General features: G+C 46.6%; 1 protein-coding gene across 2 annotated transcripts in view; it reads left to right on the forward strand.

Moving 5' to 3' along the window:
* The first annotated feature begins 16,060 nt into the window (after window positions 1-16,060).
* Window positions 16,061-19,057, forward strand: part of PASD1 (PAS domain containing repressor 1) — a 52,166-nt gene continuing 49,169 nt past the window's right edge. For both annotated transcript variants that reach the window (XM_066559655.1, XM_066559657.1), the window contains exon 1: window positions 16,061-16,259. The gene's annotated coding sequence lies outside the window, so the exon portion shown is untranslated. The remainder of the gene's footprint in view (window positions 16,260-19,057) is intronic.

The following is a 19,057-nucleotide window of genomic DNA, read 5'->3' on the forward strand; positions in this document are numbered from 1 at the left end:
TGATAGTCATGTTGCAATTAGTTGGTGATAGTTGTGAACAGGGCATATCTGAATAACTCTTTATGGAGATCTTATTGGCCAGACAGTTATCCAACAGAGTCATAATTTTCTTTCTAGCTAGTACTTTCTCTGGCTGTATCTCAGTGTGCTTAAAAAGGCAAAAGTAATGTGTGACATTTCCAAAAAACAACAATTTCCTTTCTTCAGAAGCACGTACAACCCTGCTCTCTGAAGGATGCAGCCTCTTGTGATTTACAGAGAGAACCCAAGCTCCCCTGTCATTAAGGCCCTTCAAAACGTTACTTACTTTTGGCTTGAAATCCATGTCAAGGTAGAGTTGCACTGTAGTTACATGAATTCTTCAGTGTGTAACCTCTGCTGCTTTAGAACCAGCTTCAGTTTTTTCTGTGCATAGGGCTAGTGTACCTGGGCCCCCATTAGTCCCATCCACCTTCAGCAGGCTACTTGTAGCCTGTAAAGTACTTAAGTACTTTTATGCACTTTATTACTGAAGCAACAGCCGCCATCAGACACCAGGATGCACAGCTGCACAGTCAGGGATGGTGAGGAGAGAGGGTGCTCTTACCCCAGCCATGCTGCAGGGCCTCCTGTGGGCCAGCTCCTTCCTGGGCTGGTCCCACCCGCCTGCCAAGCTGAGGCCACCAGGCACAGTCATCACTGTCTGTGTCCCAGGAGTGCTGAGAAAGAGTTTTTAGATTTGATTCAGAATGGACACTTCCCCCATTACAGAGGCACAAACAGGCACCTCCCTGCATGCTGGACTGGGGCAGTGCTGCAGCTAGGCAATCAGGAATTGTGCAACTTCTGCCTCTGCTGGCTCACCCATCCCAAAGGAGCTGAGAGGACACATTGATTCAGGCTTGTCCATTACTGAGTGTTATTTCCCAATGCGTTTATGGAGTCATCCTACCTCCAAATTTCAGCCTGGAGAGGTCAGAGATGTTTGAAGGCTCCAAAAGAAATTTTGGACAGCAAAAAAAATGAGAGGAAATCTCATGGATCTAGACTTTGCAAGTTCTTCTTAGAACTTTCACATCCTTCATGATTGCAGCTATAAATACATCTAGTATCAATCAAAATCATGCCAACTAAATGTGCCAATAAGATTAAGAAACAAAGTGTAGGCTGTCATCCTGCCAGTGGCTATTCCCAGTGCAAAACTGACTTCAACAGAGCCATCTGAGAGATGGGAAGCTTTTTTGCAGTGATACCACAAGGAAAAGACTCCTCTGGCTTGTGTTCTTTGTTACTACAGTAGTGTTTCAAACTTGCTGAGTTCTTGTGTTCCTCACTCTGTGCTAAGCAATCCCTAAATTGTTTTCATTATATTGTGTCATCATTGTCTTCCTGATGGCTGCTTCCCCACCCAGGAAGTGTTTACAGAATCCTCATGGAGGGCAGGAGTTTATCCTAGAGAATAAACAAGTGGCCCTGAGAGGGAAGTTTTGCCTGTCAGTAAGTGATATATTGTAATATGTAAAGCTGGCAGCCACTTGCTTATGGCTCATGTGGTGGTTTGTCCACAGTCCCTCACCCTGCTGTTTCATCATGATGTCTTCTGTGCAGATATAGATCTGTCCAAACACAAACTCTGCAACTTTCTTGTGGCACAGGTGAAGCACTGCAAACCCCACCTGCACACCATGCCTCAAATGCCTGCAAAACCAAGTGGTTTTCTGGCATGAAGCAAACCCTTTCCCTGCTTGGCACTCTGCACGCAGCAGATGCTGTGCCACAGGCTCAGGGGGCAGCTCAGAGAGCCAGGTTTGGGAACCAGCCCAGGGTAGGGAGCAAGGGAAGTGCCACCCCTGGGCAGGGGCAGGGCCTGAGCAGGGATACCCAGGGAGGCAGAATTTCCCCATGCAGCACAATCATTTTTCTCAGTGGAACTGGGGAGCAAGTTTGACTCATCAGGCACAGGGAGAGCCCAGAGCCCTGGAAAGGGGAAAGGAAATGCAGCTCCAGTCCTCATTGCATGAAAATGGTCTGGGTTTGCAGGTGGGCTCCTGGCTTTGGATGAAGGGATGTTTAGCAGCAAAAATTCCTGAGCCCTCTGATGCCCTCTGAAGTTTTGTGTATCACCTTCCACTGAAAATTAGCACCTAATAATTTTCACTGAAAATTCTATCTGACTAACTAACTGAAGAAGTTTCAAACTCCTGGAGTTTAGCTGTTCCTTTCCCCCCAAAAGGATTAACACTGAAAGCTCTGCTCAATTGATTAACCACAGAACCAGGAATTAAGATCTAAAAGTTAGAGTACACTAAATGTCACAGTACTTCCTATGAATGCACACTCAAAGCTACACCTTCATCCCCACTTTAACCAGATTATCTATGACAGTAAGTAGGATAATATTTTCTTCCTTATTTACTAAAATAATACTGGCAAGGAAAATGTATTTTGCATGATCACTTCTCAGTCTGAAACACTTCTAGGCTAAATATATTCATCTAAGATATGTGTTTTGGGCATCTGTTTTCAAGCTGCATTCTCCCTGCAAGCAGCACACAAGATGCTGTTCTTTGCCATCACTGTGTGCAGCATGGGTAGATGTAAGAAAAGAATTCTGCCTGAAGGTTTCTGTTATCTTTTTGTTCAGTTGGAGCATATAGCTCTACTTACTCCCATTTTATATTGCACATAAGATGCAGTCATACACTTACCTGGCTGAAAACCTTGGTTATACCTTCCAAGTTAATCTTAAAATACAGCTCATGCCCTGCAGTCCCAAAAAATAAAATCCAGTGCTCCAACATGCAGGGGAGCTTAAGAGAGAGACTATCCTTCACAGCACACAGTTCTCTCTCCCAGAAGAGAATTGATAGTCACAAATGCTTATTTCCCTTTAAGATTTTGCCCATTATATGTTTTATGAGGACACGGAAGCAAAGGACCCTCCTATTACCATTCTGAGAGGATTTTAAGAAAATGTGATTAAGTTCTATCCCCACCAGACTTCATGAATGAAGAGACACCTCACCCTCTGGGAAGTGTAAGCAATACAATTTTTGTGGTAAAAAATACTGCCTGCTTGTTCAGCTTTATTTTTACCAGTGTCAGACTTAAGCAAAGTTCATCTTTACTGGGCTGCAGTGCATATCACTCCAAAACACTCTCCAAGGCAGCTCTTTTCAGCTTTAGAGGTTGTGTTGAAATGAGCCACCATGGCAAGGCTGAGTCCCACCCTGGCAATTTTGTTCTGTGAAAAATTCCACATTTATTTCTAGCATTTGTGTCTGGGCTCTTGTTTGTTAGGTTGAGCAAAATGCTCATTTGCTTACACTTGTCTGAGTGAGGAAAGGTCACGATACAAAGACATTAAGTCACAGGATCATTGAATCATGGAATAGTTTGGGTTGGAGAAGACTTTTAAAGGTCATCTGGCTCAACTCCTCCGTACTGAGCAGGGACATCTCCAACCAGATCAGTTTGCTCAGAGCCCAACTTAACCTTGAATGTTCCTGGGGGCAGGGCATCCACCACCTCTCTGGGACACCTGTCAGTGTTTCAGCACCCTTTTGGTAAAAAAAAATTGTAGTCTAAATCAACATTTTTTTCATTTAAAGCCTTGTTCCATCACAACAGGCCCTACTAAAAGGGCCATCCCTTTGTAGCTGGGAACAGCAGAAAAGCAACACAAAGGAGGAAATTATTCTTCCAAGGATGACAAATAAGCACTATCTGGGATGCCTTGGCTCTGCCAGCCAGCCTCAGGATGAGGAATCTGTCCTGTGGATACCCACATTTCCAGCACTCCACTACCCACTTTACATCTTCTTTCTGTTGCTGTGCAGAGTGTCAGTGCTGCAGCCACTGTGGGCAGGGAAGCTGCACACCAAACCCTGCTTTGGCCTGGGCAGGGGGGGAAAGCCTGCATTGCTCCTGGTAAAGCTTCTGAAATCCACTCTCTAGATGACTTGCAAAGACCCATGTTCAAAAGAATGGGCTCCACCTTCTGGTCCAGAAAAGCAGCCCAACAAAAACAGACCATCTTTCATTCCTCTTATAATTAATTGACAGGCAGAAGCCAGTACGCTAAGGTCTCTGGGTGTGGAAATCTGAACAGGAAAAAGCAAGCTATTGTCATAGAGAGCAGAAGTTCTCCCAGCTCCCTCTCTTCCCAGCCTGTCAGCACAACCTTAGGCTTATCTGGGCTGGGTCACAGCCAGCTTGCCCTCATTCAAGCCCTGATCCTGGCAAGACAATAGGTAAGCTGATCAAGTGCTACAGCCAGCTCCAGCAGCTAGACCTGAAATAGAAACACTCAGCTGAATGTTGGCCATGCACAGGGACATCTCCAGGCTTTCATGGAGGGAGGAGGAGGAGAAGATGTTCCTCAGAGATCATTTCACTGCTCCCTGGCCCCTGTGTGTTTGGATCAGTGATAGCAAAGCACCTATGTTCATGTGGGCAATGGGTTTTGCCTGTGCCTAGCAGGAAATTACAAAGTCAATTGGTTCAGCACCTCAAAATGTAAATCCTTCTTTTAGAGGAAACCTGTTGAAAAGTTGAGGTTTGCCCATCTTCACCAGCAGTTGCAACTCTGGCCTGGACTGAGTATGGAGATTTAAAAAACCCATCCAGAGCTGTAGTCTCCCAGTCACTAATCTGTGATGAAAGCTGCTTTTCAGAAAGGACTGATCTGACTTCTGTGAAATGAAGAAATGCTCTCCCAGCTCTTAGGGGCTGCGATGAAACCCTGAGCCATGTGCTGAGAACTTCAGGAGCTGCATGGGACCATGTGCTGCATCTTCCCACCAGGAGGGCAGGAGCTGCAGGCCTGGGTGAATCAGGAGAGCTTTTGCTCCCATCCAGGCAGCAGTAGTGAGTCCCAGGCATTCACAGGCAGGAACTAAAAAGCTTGGGCTTAATCATGGCTGTGAAAAACTCCTTGTTCCCTCCTAACATAAAGGTCATGTTGTTAATCTCTCTTCTCCTTTGGTCCCATCACTGAGGCCCCTGAGCTCTCAGCACTATCAAATGCATTGAGCAGCTCCTGCAGAGCCCCTGCAGCACCCACCTGGAGCACCCAGGATCCGCAGGGTGGTGAGACACAGAGTGTGCTTGTTGAGGGCTTATGAGAGGCACATACAACAGGAACAGCCTGTTCCTCTGTCACCTTTATAGATGAAAGTGTAATCTGCCCCCCAGAATGAAATACTGGTTTTTAGTGAAAAAAATCTTTGGGGCTTCTTACCTCTTTAAGTATTTCAGCTTGTCTGCAGCTTTTTTTGTACTAGTTCTCATACCTCAACCATTCTTAAGGGGCTTCTGCAATCTGATAAGACTTTGTTCACAAGAAGCTGCATATTTATTTACTGCAGAGAAGACAGCCAGAAAGGCTACAAATGCATGAACAGTTGCAGAGACTGAGAACAGCTTGTGTGACAGCATGACTGATGGACAGGTAACATTGTCAGCCACCTGCCTGGGGAGCTGGGATGGACAACACTTCACCCAGCACTTCTGAGGCATGGAAATCACACAGGCTGCTCCTGCCAGCGTTTGTGGGTGCCCAAAATTACTTCTCCTGTCATCTTTCCTCTTTAGTGCAAAGCTGGTCTGTCCAGGGAATACAAGTTGAAGAAAATACACAGAGCTGGTGGCAGCCATTATGTAAAAGTGCTCAACGTGGAGATGGAAAAAACCCAACCCTTCAGTCTGAGCAAAGGCCTGAAGTCACTGTTAATTCTTTGCAAAATTTACCTCCCACACGAGCAGGGAGGGTTAAAGACACCAATCAAGCAAAACTTTCTTGGCCATCAAGGCCACCATAACCAACTGAAATATCCAGGTGATTTATATGGTGCTGTTACTCATTCAGGGCTGCACATGAGCAGTGTTGCCTAAGATGCCATTGAAGGATATGTTGGCTCCTTGCAGTATATATTGGAGTCTATATCTTAAGAAACAATTTCAAGTAGAATACAAAAAAAATTTGGAAAGGAAGCTATTGCCTCCATATGCAAATGAAAATTAATTTAATTATGAAACATAATTTCTATGCAGCACTGCCAAAAGGGCAAACAACTGAGAACTTAACTAAAAGGAGAAAACTGACAGTCTTTCAGCACATAACCATTTTGATCTGAACAGCAATAATTATGAAAATGGGCAGAAGACTGTTTGACTGATGATAAATCTGCAACATGCCAAGCAATATTTGAAGATTCATATTTAATTACTGTGACTACACAAATTAAACAGTGGAAAAAAGTTGTCAGGGCTGTTTTTTAAAGCAGGCAAATGGATCCACAGCCAAAAGCAACATCGTTAACGTCGGGAACTCAAAGAGAGAGAGAGAGTTTCCCTCTAGGCTAAATCTTGTGATAAAGGAGAGATGTCACTTATTATGCACTTTTGAACGTGTCTGGCAAGGTTAAGAGGTAAATAGCCAGAATAATTATTGTCTGGGTTGGTAATAGTTTTCTCAGTCACATATTTACTCCAAGCACATTCTTGGTGTTCCAGGTTACTCATAACTCTTGATCACAATTTGTTGTTTTCTCTTTCTTTTTTCCCCTCCAGAACTTACTTTAAGGCAAATAATTTTAGAAAACTCCATGCTCCACTAGTGGACCAGGCATGGCAGGGCTTCAATGAGCTCTTAGGATACAGTGAGTGCAGCCTGGCCACCCAAGCTGGTGGCGTTTGCTCGCCCTGTGTCACCGGCTGTGACTGTTGGGGAGCAGCACGAGCTCTGGCATGAGGAAACCCATCTGCCAAAGGGCAGTGCAGGTTTGCAGGGTGCTTGGAGCTGCAGGGTGACCAGGATGAACTCAGCAAAGACAGTGTGTGCTTTATGTTACTGTGTGCTTTATTTTACTGTGTAAGATCTTTCCCCATTCACAGCTCTGATCAGCAGCAGCATGCACAGCTCCACTGTGTGGATGGGGAAAGATGTTTTCAGAAGCATCTTCTGGAACAAAATGCTACAGGGAGCACAGTCCTTTCTCTGCAGTGCTCTGGCTGGCACAGGGCGTGCCCTCCATGCCCAAACTGCCCATGGTGTCCAGCAGCCATGCAGCCCCCCAGGTGCAGCCCAAACCAGGGCTCAAGGAGATCACTGTGGCGTGTAGTTCTTGTCTGATCAGAGGCACAGATTCCCTGGGCTCACTGAAGTTTGCCCCAGCAGCTGTTCTGCCCTGATGGTGCAGATTTTGGCTGCAGAGTTCATCCCACCTTCTTGCAATGCTCCTGTCCCTGGCCCGAGTGATGTAGGTACAAACACCAGTCCTGATCCTGCTCTTCTGTGAGGACTCATGTGATTTTTTTTCTTTTTGCCTGAATTTCTCATCTGTAAGATAAACAGAGAAGTTTTTGTAGGAATTACCTTTGCAAAGAGCTTTCAGATGTATTACTGAAAGGGATATGTAAGAACCAAGTAATAAATAGTATTAGACACAAGGAAATATGCCACAGTAAAGTGCAGATTAACCACTGTGCCTGAAAAACACACACTGAATTGCTCTCAAGGACACAGAATTTTGTAGGATGTATGAATGGGAGCGGTTGCTTTGGAAGATGCTCTGTGTGCATTATGTGGATTATGTGCCACATTCTGCTGCAGTTGTCATGGCAAGTATTCCTATTTCCCATGGCAACAGAACCATCAACTTTTTATGTCGTAAATAACTGCATAAAAAGCTACATTCAGTGACCAGGGCACAAGTTAATTCTCTCACCAGCTTCCTTAAGGTCAGCCCTTGTATGGAGATGAAACACTCCACTGAAATAAAGTGTTTCCTTGGGCTTGTGACAGGTTTCCTCTTCATGGTTTCATTATGATTCAGCCACCAGTTGCTGGGCTAGTGACACTATCTGTGCTGCGTATGTGGTGCTGCACGGTGTCTGAATTCACTGAAGGAGATGATGACAAGGCAGCAAACCCACAGGGAGTGCTGCTTTTGTAGTGCTCTGTGCCAGTGCTGTCTAATGCAGGTCACCCAAAGTGCTGCCACTGAAAGGACTGAAGCTCCAAAGAAAAATTGCACTTTTAAACATTTATTTTTGAGGTCTCTTGCTTGTGTTTTTCCTCAGCTGAAATTATTTATTCTGCAAACTAGCACCACCACCAGGGTTAAGGGCAGGCATATGTGTTAAATGGACATGGGAAGGATGAAAATTCAGGGAAACTAGATGTCACAATGAGAGCAATGATGGTCCAAAGAAAGATAGCCTTTTGCTTTATTGAAACAAAGTTTGTTGTAAGCTAGAATTTTCCTAAAAGTGGTTTCCAGTGCTCTGAGAGCCCTCAGGCTGTGTTCTGAAGAACTATATTGTTTGCATACTGTGCTGAAATTTAAAAAAGCCAAACCCACCAAAAAAAAAAAAAAACCAACCAAAACCAACCAACAAACAAACAAAAAACAACCAAAACCAAATAAACACCAAAAAAAAAAAAAAGACCAAAAAAAACCAAACAAAATCTGAAAAAAACAGATCCACACCACAAACCTCATCAGGCTCATCTGGCTCCCTGCAATGTGCTGGGAAGGTGCTGCTTGGCTTGCCAGACAAGGAGCACCAGGAGATGCTCTCCTGGCATAAGTGAGAGGGGGTTTCTTAACGAGGTGAGAACCTGAAACTGTTTCTTAGACAGTCAGGGGTGCAGTGGAGGTTTGGGGTCAGGGTGAGAAGTGTAGCAGTACATAACTGCCCTCATGATCACCTCCATATCTGGGCCAAGTAAGGAGCCAAGTCCAAAGACCAAAAATGCAATCCATTTTTCATGGGTCTTACTTCTGCAAAACACTTCCTGACTTTCATGAAAACATGCTCACTAGGTAGCTCCCCTCTCCAATCACAAGCCCTGACCAAAACTGATCTTGGATTCCCATTTAGATGAGGAAATTCCAACTGTCTCCTATACTCATTTTCTATAGACCCACAAAAATGCCATTGCTTAGAGCTGTATAATGAACCTGATTTCCCCAGGGAAAATCAGAGCCAGAGGTTCATTTCCTTTTATTAGGGATGACTTTTTGCAACACTGCTTGTAGACAAAATCTGTCACATAATACTAGTTTCCAGTACCATAATCAATTCACTGATGGTGTTCAGCACCTCCCCTGTGCCCAGAAAAACCATGTGCTTTTCTGTGAGTAGAGAGTGCAGTAACATCCCACGCAGTTCTGAATATCTTTTGGCACATTTCAGTATCATTTTGTGGTAAAACAGTGATAAAATCTCATAGACTTGCAATTTAACTTGCTTTTGTTTAGGTATGAGCAGAGTGGCACAGCCTCAGCAACACATGAGGCTTTCAGCCCATGCTGCTCCCTGGGCAAAATCTCTGTTGAATATCAATCCACCCTTTTTATGCATTCAGGAAATTTTTTAGAAAGTTTCAGTGTTTTTAAAGAAAGGCAGAAGGAAAACAGTGGAAATTACCCAAGAACCATGTTGATTTTGGTGCGAGAATGAAGGACACGTATTTATTTTTTTTTTCTGTGTATCCTAACAGACCATTAAGGAAGGTGTTTGGGAAGGTGCTCTGCCCTGGGGCTTGTGCTTCAGGCTTCTGTCCTTTCCAGTGCCTGGGTTGTGTTGTCAGTGGTCCTTTGAGACCCTCAGTCTGCTTAGTTCTTCTAAAGAACCACTGGCACAGCTTATGCCTAAAAATCCACTGTTTGACATTTATAATCTGACTGTCAAACTATGCCTGGCCTTTCCACAGTGGTTGTTTGAGGTGAGTGAGTTTGCATGGTATCAGGTACCTACACAGATAGATTTGTATTGTTTTTTCAGTGTTTTCCAATCAGGATGTGGTAGAAGTGTCGACCCCACTGTCTTCTCCACACAAATACCCTGTCTGCTTTCTGCTGCATCCTTATCCATCTTAAATAATCTTGATTTTAGTGTCTTCTTGTACAGAGCTGGGAAAGGGCCACTCAGGTCACTTGGTCATGAAAAGGAAGATTTTGCTTTCTTTACCAAGTGAAATCAGCAGTAGCTTCTCTCAGCAGTAGCTTCTCTCAGCACCCCATTGCAGGTGGGTCTGCAGGGGGAAGGCTGCAAAGGGGGCAAATGGAGCCTCTGGAACTGCCTGCAAGGCACAGCCACCCTAATGCCACTTTCTGACCCAGTTACCCAGTTTGGGGAGGAGATTAGGATATAGCTGGGATCCCTCTGGAAATAGCCCAGTCCAGACACAACAGAGGAGGAGAATGACAGTAGCTGTGAGAAAGATGGGGAGGTATGGATGGAGCAGCTCCTGTACAGCAAAGCCTTCCCAACAAGGGTGTCCTTTGTCACCCACAGGTACAAACTGGGTGTCTGCTCAGACTCTAGGTTGGAGTAGGAAGTCCAGGTGACATGGGGAACTTTCCATCTGGCATGTTTGGCCAGAAGCCCATTGGGTTTTATCTTGGCATCAGCAGCTGCTGCTCTAATCCAATATGTTGAAAACTGTAAGATTATAATGTTACCTTTGCATGTGCCCTGAGTAAAGGCCCAAGGGGGAAAGTGGAAACCTTCAGTGCAAGGAATAGTTGACCTACACAATTCCAGCTGCTGTGAATGGGATCAAGTAACTATGAATGGACAAGTACCAGAGAGTAGCTTTAAAGTGTTACCACCTCATATGAATAAATTTCAGCTAAATATTAATAGGAAATATCAGTGTTTATCAATGTGGATTATTTCATGTGCTAACTAGTAACCACTGATTCATTAGGAAGGATGCACTTGCAGATGATGGACAGTAATTCTGCACTGACTTGTCTGTTCTTCCTCTGTGCTCCATCCAAAGGCAATACTGCAGCTGCTGCTGCTGCCTGGTGCTCCCTCTGCTCATTTGTCCTCTGCCTGCTGAATTCAGTGGGATTTGTGCCTTTAACATAATTATTATTAAGTTTCTATTTTTTGTCCCTGTTCAAGAGGCTCTTTGGTAGCTGATTATACTAATCAGAGGTGACTTAACCCATATTTAAATGCAGCAGTCTGAATTTGTCTTCAGCGCAGTCTCCAGAAGATATGAACCAAGCATCAAAGAAAATTAATTCATAGGTACATTATCCTGTGGGATCAAGCTAAAATGTGGTCAAAGAGCTTTAGCTTTAGCTTGTATGCTCTCATGTAAGGATATGGGCAGGAGAAGGCAGACAGGCTCTTGTTTGTGCAAGTTTCCCCCCTCCCTTCTTTGAGTTAGGCAGAATAACAGATCACAAGAATACTTATCAGAGAATATTTTACTGCAGTTAAGTCAGAACACTTTATTCATTTACAAAAACAATAATTATTTTTGGAAGTACGATCAGCCACATGAAAAGTATTCTTTAATCTTTTTCTGGGCCAAAATTGTGACTTGGGCACTTCTCAGCTTTTCAAATAAATACATTCATTTATCTGGCCAAGGTATTACTCCAGCACAAGGCAATACAGGGCCTTAAATACACACAAAATTTGGGTACTTCTGTTGCCTCTATAAGAACCATCTTAAACCATTTTCTACAAAATAAGGTGCTGGATGATGGAAATGAAAAAATTCCAGTTGGTTCTCAAAAGCTTAGGCAGAATTTTGTCCTAAATGGTGATTAACTCATTCATGTATGTTCATAATCCTTTTAAGCAGTTGCATAATATTCCAAGTGGCCCTCAAAGATGCTGTGTAGGACAGTAAGTAGCTCATTTCAGCCCACAGGAATGCAAGATCATATGCTAGGGGGGAAATACTGTTCACACTGGAGTAAATGTGTTTTTTGTTCTGCCTTTAATGGTGTTTCTGCTCCTTTTTCTGAACTTAATTGAGAATGGGATTTTACCCATCTCCTCACATGATTCTGGCTCAAACCTGAATTCTAGCTTTGAGCATTTTTAAATGGGGAAAATTAAAGTGAAACTACATAAACCCAGTGAATAGATCCATCTCCAGGTGGAGAAGGACTGTGATAACCTTCCTGAAGCAGAGGTGTGCTCCAAGCAAACAGTCCCTCAGTGCCAGCCATGCTCCAGGTCCTGGGACAGCAGCTGTGCCATCTGCCCTGCTCCTACAGGTGGGCAGCGTTCTCCCTGGCCCTTCCTCCTCCCACAGCAAACACAAAAGGGGGTGCTTGAGGTGAGGAGGTCATAATGCCACAGAAGGGAAAATGCTCTATTTCCAGGAACTTTCAGTGAAACTTCAGACTTGACAGAGATAAGGCTAGATAAGGAATTTCAGGGACAGAGTTCACACTGAGGGTAAACTCTCAGGCAGTATATTTTTATGTTGCAATTGAGACTAAAATATTCCATAAACTTTCACTATATTCTTTGCATTAAATCCAATAATTAGTTATTCATCTCCCAGCTTTGATTTTGTTAAATAACCAATACCCTAATTCAGAGGCAAGAATTTAATCCATAGAAAATTCTGTCCTGGGAGAAGATCAAAGTGAGTCCCGTGGTGTTAAGCACACACCTACAGCACTTGATCCTGAAAAAAAAAAAGTTAGGTGCACGTTTCAATCAGCCTATCCCTTCTTACTGGTTCCCATGCATTAACCTAAGCCTCTCCTGGAGCATTTTTGGGGTCAGGATCAAGGACCTGTGGAAATTCCCACACCGGGAGAGCAGGGCTCTGAAAAGGTAGCAAGCAAACAGATGAGAACCCAGCAGGCTGTGATGGCAATGCCTCCTCATTCCTCTGCATCTACCAACGCTACAGGAAGAGATTGAAAGTCTCTTGGGCGACATAAATACGCACGATAAGCTCGAACAGAAAACACAAAGGTGAAATGGCCCTGCTTATCAGGCACAATTAAAATGAATAGAGGATGACTAATAAAGAGGCAGTTTAAAATCTTTACATGACACAGTGTCAAGGCAACAGTGTTGTGCAATAGCGCTGACACAATTAACTCTGTGTCCCTGCCTTGGGCTCCCGCCCGCACCCTCCGATGGCGAGCGCGGGGTGGGCGCTGCCGCTCTCCGCTCCCTGCCGCGCCCGGGGCCGCCGCGGAACCCGGCGGGAACAGCGCTCCGGACCAAGGCAAGGCTGCTCTCCCCTCTTTGCCGTCTCCGCTCCTCTCTTTCCTTTTCGCTTGCGTGATCCCAGCCCTCGCGGTTACTGCCGTGTGAAAAGGGGAAAACATCACGCTGGATTTCTGGGCACACTCCGGAGGGAGACAAGGCTGAGGTGCCTGATCCTGAACCGGGGCTGGTTGTTGACTTAGCGCCGAGGAATGCAAGCGTTTCCTGCGTAGGAATTTTTGCAGTGTGTAATTTACAAGCTAGTTTGGACAGCCCTTTGCTCGGGATGATGGATGGTGAATGGGAGTGTGATCTTCCAAAATACAGCTCAAGGTATCCTTCTAGTTCTTCATTTAATTATGTTGCTCCTTAGTGGTGCCTGTCAGGCTGCAGGATCTCCCAGTCCACTGAGTAAGTGCAGCAGGCTGGATTTTATATGCATATATAAATGAATATACATGTATGTACATATTTTTATATATACATAGATACTATATATATAGTACATAGTATCTATTATATATATATATAATATTTATATAATATATGTATTATACATACTTCTATTCACACACAAGAACATATACAAAACCATACGCAAGAGCGACAAAGATTTTTTTTTCTTTGATGTTCTTATTTTCTGGCCAAAACCAGCTCTCTCTTGGTTTTATTGCTGCTGGCATGTCTTTGCAATGCAGCACTGTCAAAAACTAACAATATAAACAAATTTGAGGCTGTGCCAACCATTGCTGAGCACAGCCAAAGCTGCCCAATGCCACAACTTGCTGAACAATGTGTGAATTTTGCAGTGGCAGAAATGTCTGTTTCCCTGTTCTTTCTTAACTTTTGGAAAGATCTTGGTGAAAAGTGTGTTATTCTAAAGGAGATAATTAAAGTAATTGATATGAAAACTCCTTCACCATTGCTGCAGGAGGAGAGGCCCCTGTATTTGCCCAGCCTGCTAGCTCTACCTGCCGGGGGCTGCAGGGGTGTTGGAACACTTCAAATAAGACATGTTTTCTGGTCAGCAAATAATGGGTTTTTTATGAGGTAAAGTGGTACTTCTGAACAGTTTGCTTTATTAGAAGGCAGTGTTGATGCTGTTTCCTGTGCCTGTCAGACTTGTGGGACTGGGGGTGGCCAAGGAAGTGTCCCAGCACCCCTGGCCAGCTGCTAGCACAGCTCAGGGCAATGGCTGTGGCACTTGTACCTTGAGGGGAAACCTGCCACAGCCTCTTTGGGGCCACATCCTGCCTGCCTGTGCTTCCCACCTATCCATCTGTGGGTACTGAATCTTCAAGTGCCTCAGACACAGAGTTTGATGTTTTCATCATTCCTCATCTACTTTCCCAAATGTGTATCTGCATGTCCATGTAGGGAGGCAGTGACATCCATCCATCCATCCCATTGGTGATGGTTCCTGCTGGACAGGGCTGCACTGCAGGCTGCAGAGGCACACCTGAACCCAGGTAAAAGTGGAGAGAAACGCTGCATTTGACATCTGTTGGTGTCTTGCCTGAAAGTGAGCAGGAAGGATTTTTACCACATGAATGAGGGAAGGGTTGCTGTGTTTCGCATGACCCACTCTAAGTGAGAAAAAGAGATTTGCCACTTGTGGCACAACCAAGCTATTTTCTTTGCCTCCGATAGCAAAGTAAATAAGAAATATTAACTGTGTGCAAAGGTGCCCTTTTACTTGTGCTCATCAATAACAGCTGATGTCCCTCAGGGTTATTGCTGTAGCATCACTTTCCTTTCCTCACTGGCATCAGGTTCATATCAAAAACCTCATGGCCCCATAGCAAAGTCGTTTGTCCACTGCTGTGTTTGTGGGTTGTGCTTTTGTCCCCCGTGCTGTGCTTTGGGACACTGGCACATGTGGGAATGGGGCCGTGCAGGCTGCCTGCGTGCCTGCCCCTTTCCTCCCGCAGAACGAGGGCTGGGAGAGGAACAGGAATTTTGGCTGAGCAAAGAAAGCCAGCGGTGAGAATGCCAGCTGTGGGAAAGGGCTACTAGGCAGTAACATACTCCCAGAGGGAGCAGATCCCCCAGCATTGCATAGGTGAAGGAGCAGCTTTCCAGGAGGAAGCTGCTTGGAGTGGACAGGGGGGAAAGGACCCCAAAAATTAACTTGCTGGTAAGGGAGTGCACTCTGTTTTGGAAGCTGCTTGGAGTAGCCCGGGGCCGGAGTCAGGGACCCAGCGATGTTCTCCCAAGTCGTCCCAACTGTGGCGTCAACCAGCGGTTTCCCAGCGCAGCGCTGGTGCCTTGAGAAGAGAGAGGAAGAGACTCCAGAAGAGTCTTAATGCCCCAGATTTGGTACCTACTGCTTCCAGATACAAGAGGAGCATAAACCAAACTCTGGCGATGGGCAGGACCACACGGCACTTCCGAGCAGCGGCCCCAGCCCGACTGTCCGGGGACACCGTGGCAGCGCAGGCGGGACCCCGCTGCTCCTGCCGCCGGCTGCGGCTCTGTAGTCACGGGCAGGGAAAGGAGCTGCCCGCTGTCCTTGGAGAGGAGGGTAAACAGTTACACCGGAGAAAGGGAATTAAAAAAAAAACCAAAAAACCTATGAGGAAGGAAGCGGCAAATGTTAAATGGGTGACTCACGATGCGGGATGACTAATCCCGTCAGGGCACAGCTCGTACTGCGCAGGGAGCCGGTGCCGCTCTCCGGGCGGGGAGCGCAGAACGGCTGCGGCTCCGTCGGGGCAGCCGGGGCCGGGCCTCGCTCCGCACGGAGGGAGGACAGGCCGGTCCCGGCAGGGCTCCGCGGCCAGCCCTCGGCCGGTACCCGCGCATCGGCGGCGTGACCCACTTTCCGCCGCTTCCTCCCGGCGCACGGCACCGCCGCCGCCCGCGCCACCGGCCCGGCCCCGTCCGGGCCCCGCGCCCGCCGAGGTGCGCGGCTCCTCCCGTGCGGGGCGCTCCGCTCCGCCCCGCGCTCTGCCCGCGGCGGCCGGCGGCGGGTGCCGGTGGCGGCGGGGCGGGGAAGCAGCGCGCCTGTGCAGTGCCGGGGGCCGGGCCCAGCCCGCCGCGTTACACAACCGGCCGCCGCCACAGCCGAGTTTCACAAGTCCCGCAGCCCTCGCCCCCCGTGCGCCCACCGCCGCGCATCGCCGCGGATCCCCGGCACTGCCCCCGGCCTGCCGCGCTCATGCCATGTCACCGCCGGGCAGCGGGACCCCGCGGGCAGCGGTAACCCCTGCGGCCGGGGGGACATCGCGCCGGGGCTGGGCATGGCACTGAGAGCGGCTCCGGGACGCGCATCTTCCTAGGCGGTACGTACGGCCGCGGGGCCGCCAACCCTGCCGGGTCAGGCGGGAGGGAGGGAGGGATGGAGGGGACCCGCACCTGCAGCCCGTGGGAAAAGCCCCCGCTGCAGGGCCGGGACGCGGCACTCGCCGCTCCGCCCTGCCTTCGGACACTGTCAGGATGGTCCCAGGTAAGTTCTGAAAAGGAAAACTGACAGCCACAAGTCCTCTGGTTTTTTTCCTTTAAAAATCCATGGACCCATGGACCATCAAGACGGGCCGAGGACGCAGCGCAGGGTGTCCGGGGGGGCTCTGGCTGTAGAGGGCAGGCGGGAAGGGGACCCCGGGACTGGGATGCAGGAGCGCATCCCGAAGCCGGCACCGGCACCCCCGTCCCGCAGCGCCCGCGGACCGCGGCGCTCGGAGCCGCCACGGGCTGAGCGCCGCTGAGAGCTGCGGTGATTTGGGATTGAGGGGAAGCTGATTTTCAGGAGACTGAAATGGGTGCGATCGCAGCCTTCTCGTTCTGTCTTGAAGTTCGTTGTTCGTAGAATGTATTTGACTGAAATAGGCTGGAGAAAAACCTCCAAAATAAGTCTTGCACCTAAAGGTAGCATCTAAAATCCAGGTGGAAAAGTCATTCTTCCCACCAGGGTTGTTGTGTCATTTGATTTTACAGAATGTTTACATTATATGTGGGGAAATAAGAACGGTTTGAAAGTCCCTCACATGTTTCAGCCACGGATTTGTGAATGGTAACTCCACGCCTTGGTTCTTAGTGGCAGAAATTGTGAAGTGATTGCTCTGGGTAGCTCGCACTGGAAGCGCAGGTCGGAGCTGAGCCCTGTGTGATTCATCAGTGAGGTGTCGCACGCGGTTTGCTGTAGTCCTTTGTGAAGTGCCACAGTCCCCGAGGGCAGGAGGCAGGTCCCTGCTCAGTGGATTTTGGAGAAGTCCAGCACATCAGTCCCTTTTCGGAGACAGAACTGGCACCCGAGTGCCAAGTACCCCGATCCGTGGATGAAGTTGTCCCCTTCAGCAGGGAGGGAGCTCCGGAAATAATGCCCTGAAATCAAAGCTGTTGAAATGCCCCATGCCTTACCTGCCTGGGGGAGAGTAGGGTTATTTATTAGCTGAAGTTTATTTTGCTGAGTGCAGTGAAAGCTGTGGTGCTGATTTCACTAGAGGGATGAGACTTTCTGGTGTATCCATGAGAAAATCTTAGGAGTCACTTCCTGCTTTTTTGAGCAGAATGCTGGTGCTCCCCTGTCCTTATTTTGCTGGATCACTGCTGGCTAATCCCTTGCTCTGCAAATGTGAATTTGGCTTAAAGAGACAGCTAGCTCTTCATGGGTTTGATGTGTAGGCTTCACAGTCCTCAGAGATGTAAGGGATGTTGTTTGAAGCTGCAGACACTTCCAAGAGTACGCAGTGTGCAGCCCTGGTACTGAATGTCTGACAATGTGGTGTTTTGGTTGGGAATTTGTGTAATTTTTATTAACTTCCAAGGCTGCAGTCCCTCACCATAGTTATTCAGTCAGAATAATACATTCTGACTGAATTTCATGTATTTCAGAAAAATACATTGGATTTTGGGTTTTTAGAAACTGTATTAAAAAACCCCAAACAACTAGATCATTCTCCTGTAATGTGCTAATCAGAGTAAGCCTGAGTGTCAGTGCTGCACCAGGGAGGACCAGAACAACTGCACTTGGGACTCTGCAGCTGATGGAGCCTTGAGAAACACAGCAGGCACTAATGAGGACAGGAAGCTCCAGGAAAACCCAAAACCTGAAATTTGTGTGGAAAGGAGGCGTTCGTATCTCTTGGGTTAAACATGTGTAGTACCAAATCTTTAGAATTTTTTTGGAAGAGGTAATAGGAAAAATGAACATGGCTTTAGGAGTGATTGCTTGCTGCTCACTTATCCTGGTTGTTCCTAGTTGTGGATTACAATTAATTGATTTAGAGGAAAAAGTTAAATTGGTTTGAAATGTATTTATAAACTGCAAACTTTAGTAAGATATGTGATGGTTCCTGGGTTTTAGCCACTGAAACTATATCTGTATTAAATTATTCTTCTGGTTTAAGACATACATCAAGTATACAAAAATAGCTCAGAGTTAAAGATTAAAATTAGCAAATGAGCAGTTCATAATTAAAGTCTCATGATAGAGGAAGTGGCATTACATTGCAGAGATACTGATGTCAAATCCAACTTCTGCTCATTAGTAGTATCAAAATATTGGTAGGATGTCTTTACGGTTTGGAGCCAAGGCTTGTCTGTGAACAGAAGTTGCTTTGTTTTGTCCTAAATTACTCAACCTCCCAAGATTCACATGTAATGGTACAAAGGTTTTAATGCCAACATAGATCATTCTTTCAAGACTGGAGGAATAAGCTGTGTGCCTATATTAGAATAACTGAATTCAGGCTTGTACTGGAACGCTTACAGATCCTAGTGAAATGATATGGCTTTAAACAGAACAGTAAAGCTTACAAACACCAAAATAGTATGAACCAATGCTTTCTGGTATTATTGAAATGATAGACCTCTCTACCATTTCAGTTCCAAATCTCTGTCAGGGAAGTGAGGCAGGTAAACAACTGTATTTATTTGTTAGGACCTGGATGACCCCCTTCTTTTGGGTGAGTCCTGGCTCAGCTGGGGCCATGCTCAGGCCACCACAATGGCCCTGGTGATCAGCTTTCCTGGCTGTAGCTCCACCAGCTCTGTCCCATCCTCAGCCCAGCCTGAGGCCATTCTAGGTTTTTTGCCTTGTTTCACTGCTATTTTGGTCTGACCAAAAGAATATGGCCTATAT

The sequence above is a fragment of the Molothrus aeneus genome, chromosome 14 (genome assembly GCF_037042795.1).
Source record: "Molothrus aeneus isolate 106 chromosome 14, BPBGC_Maene_1.0, whole genome shotgun sequence".
NCBI classification, from domain to species: Eukaryota; Metazoa; Chordata; class Aves; order Passeriformes; family Icteridae; genus Molothrus; species Molothrus aeneus.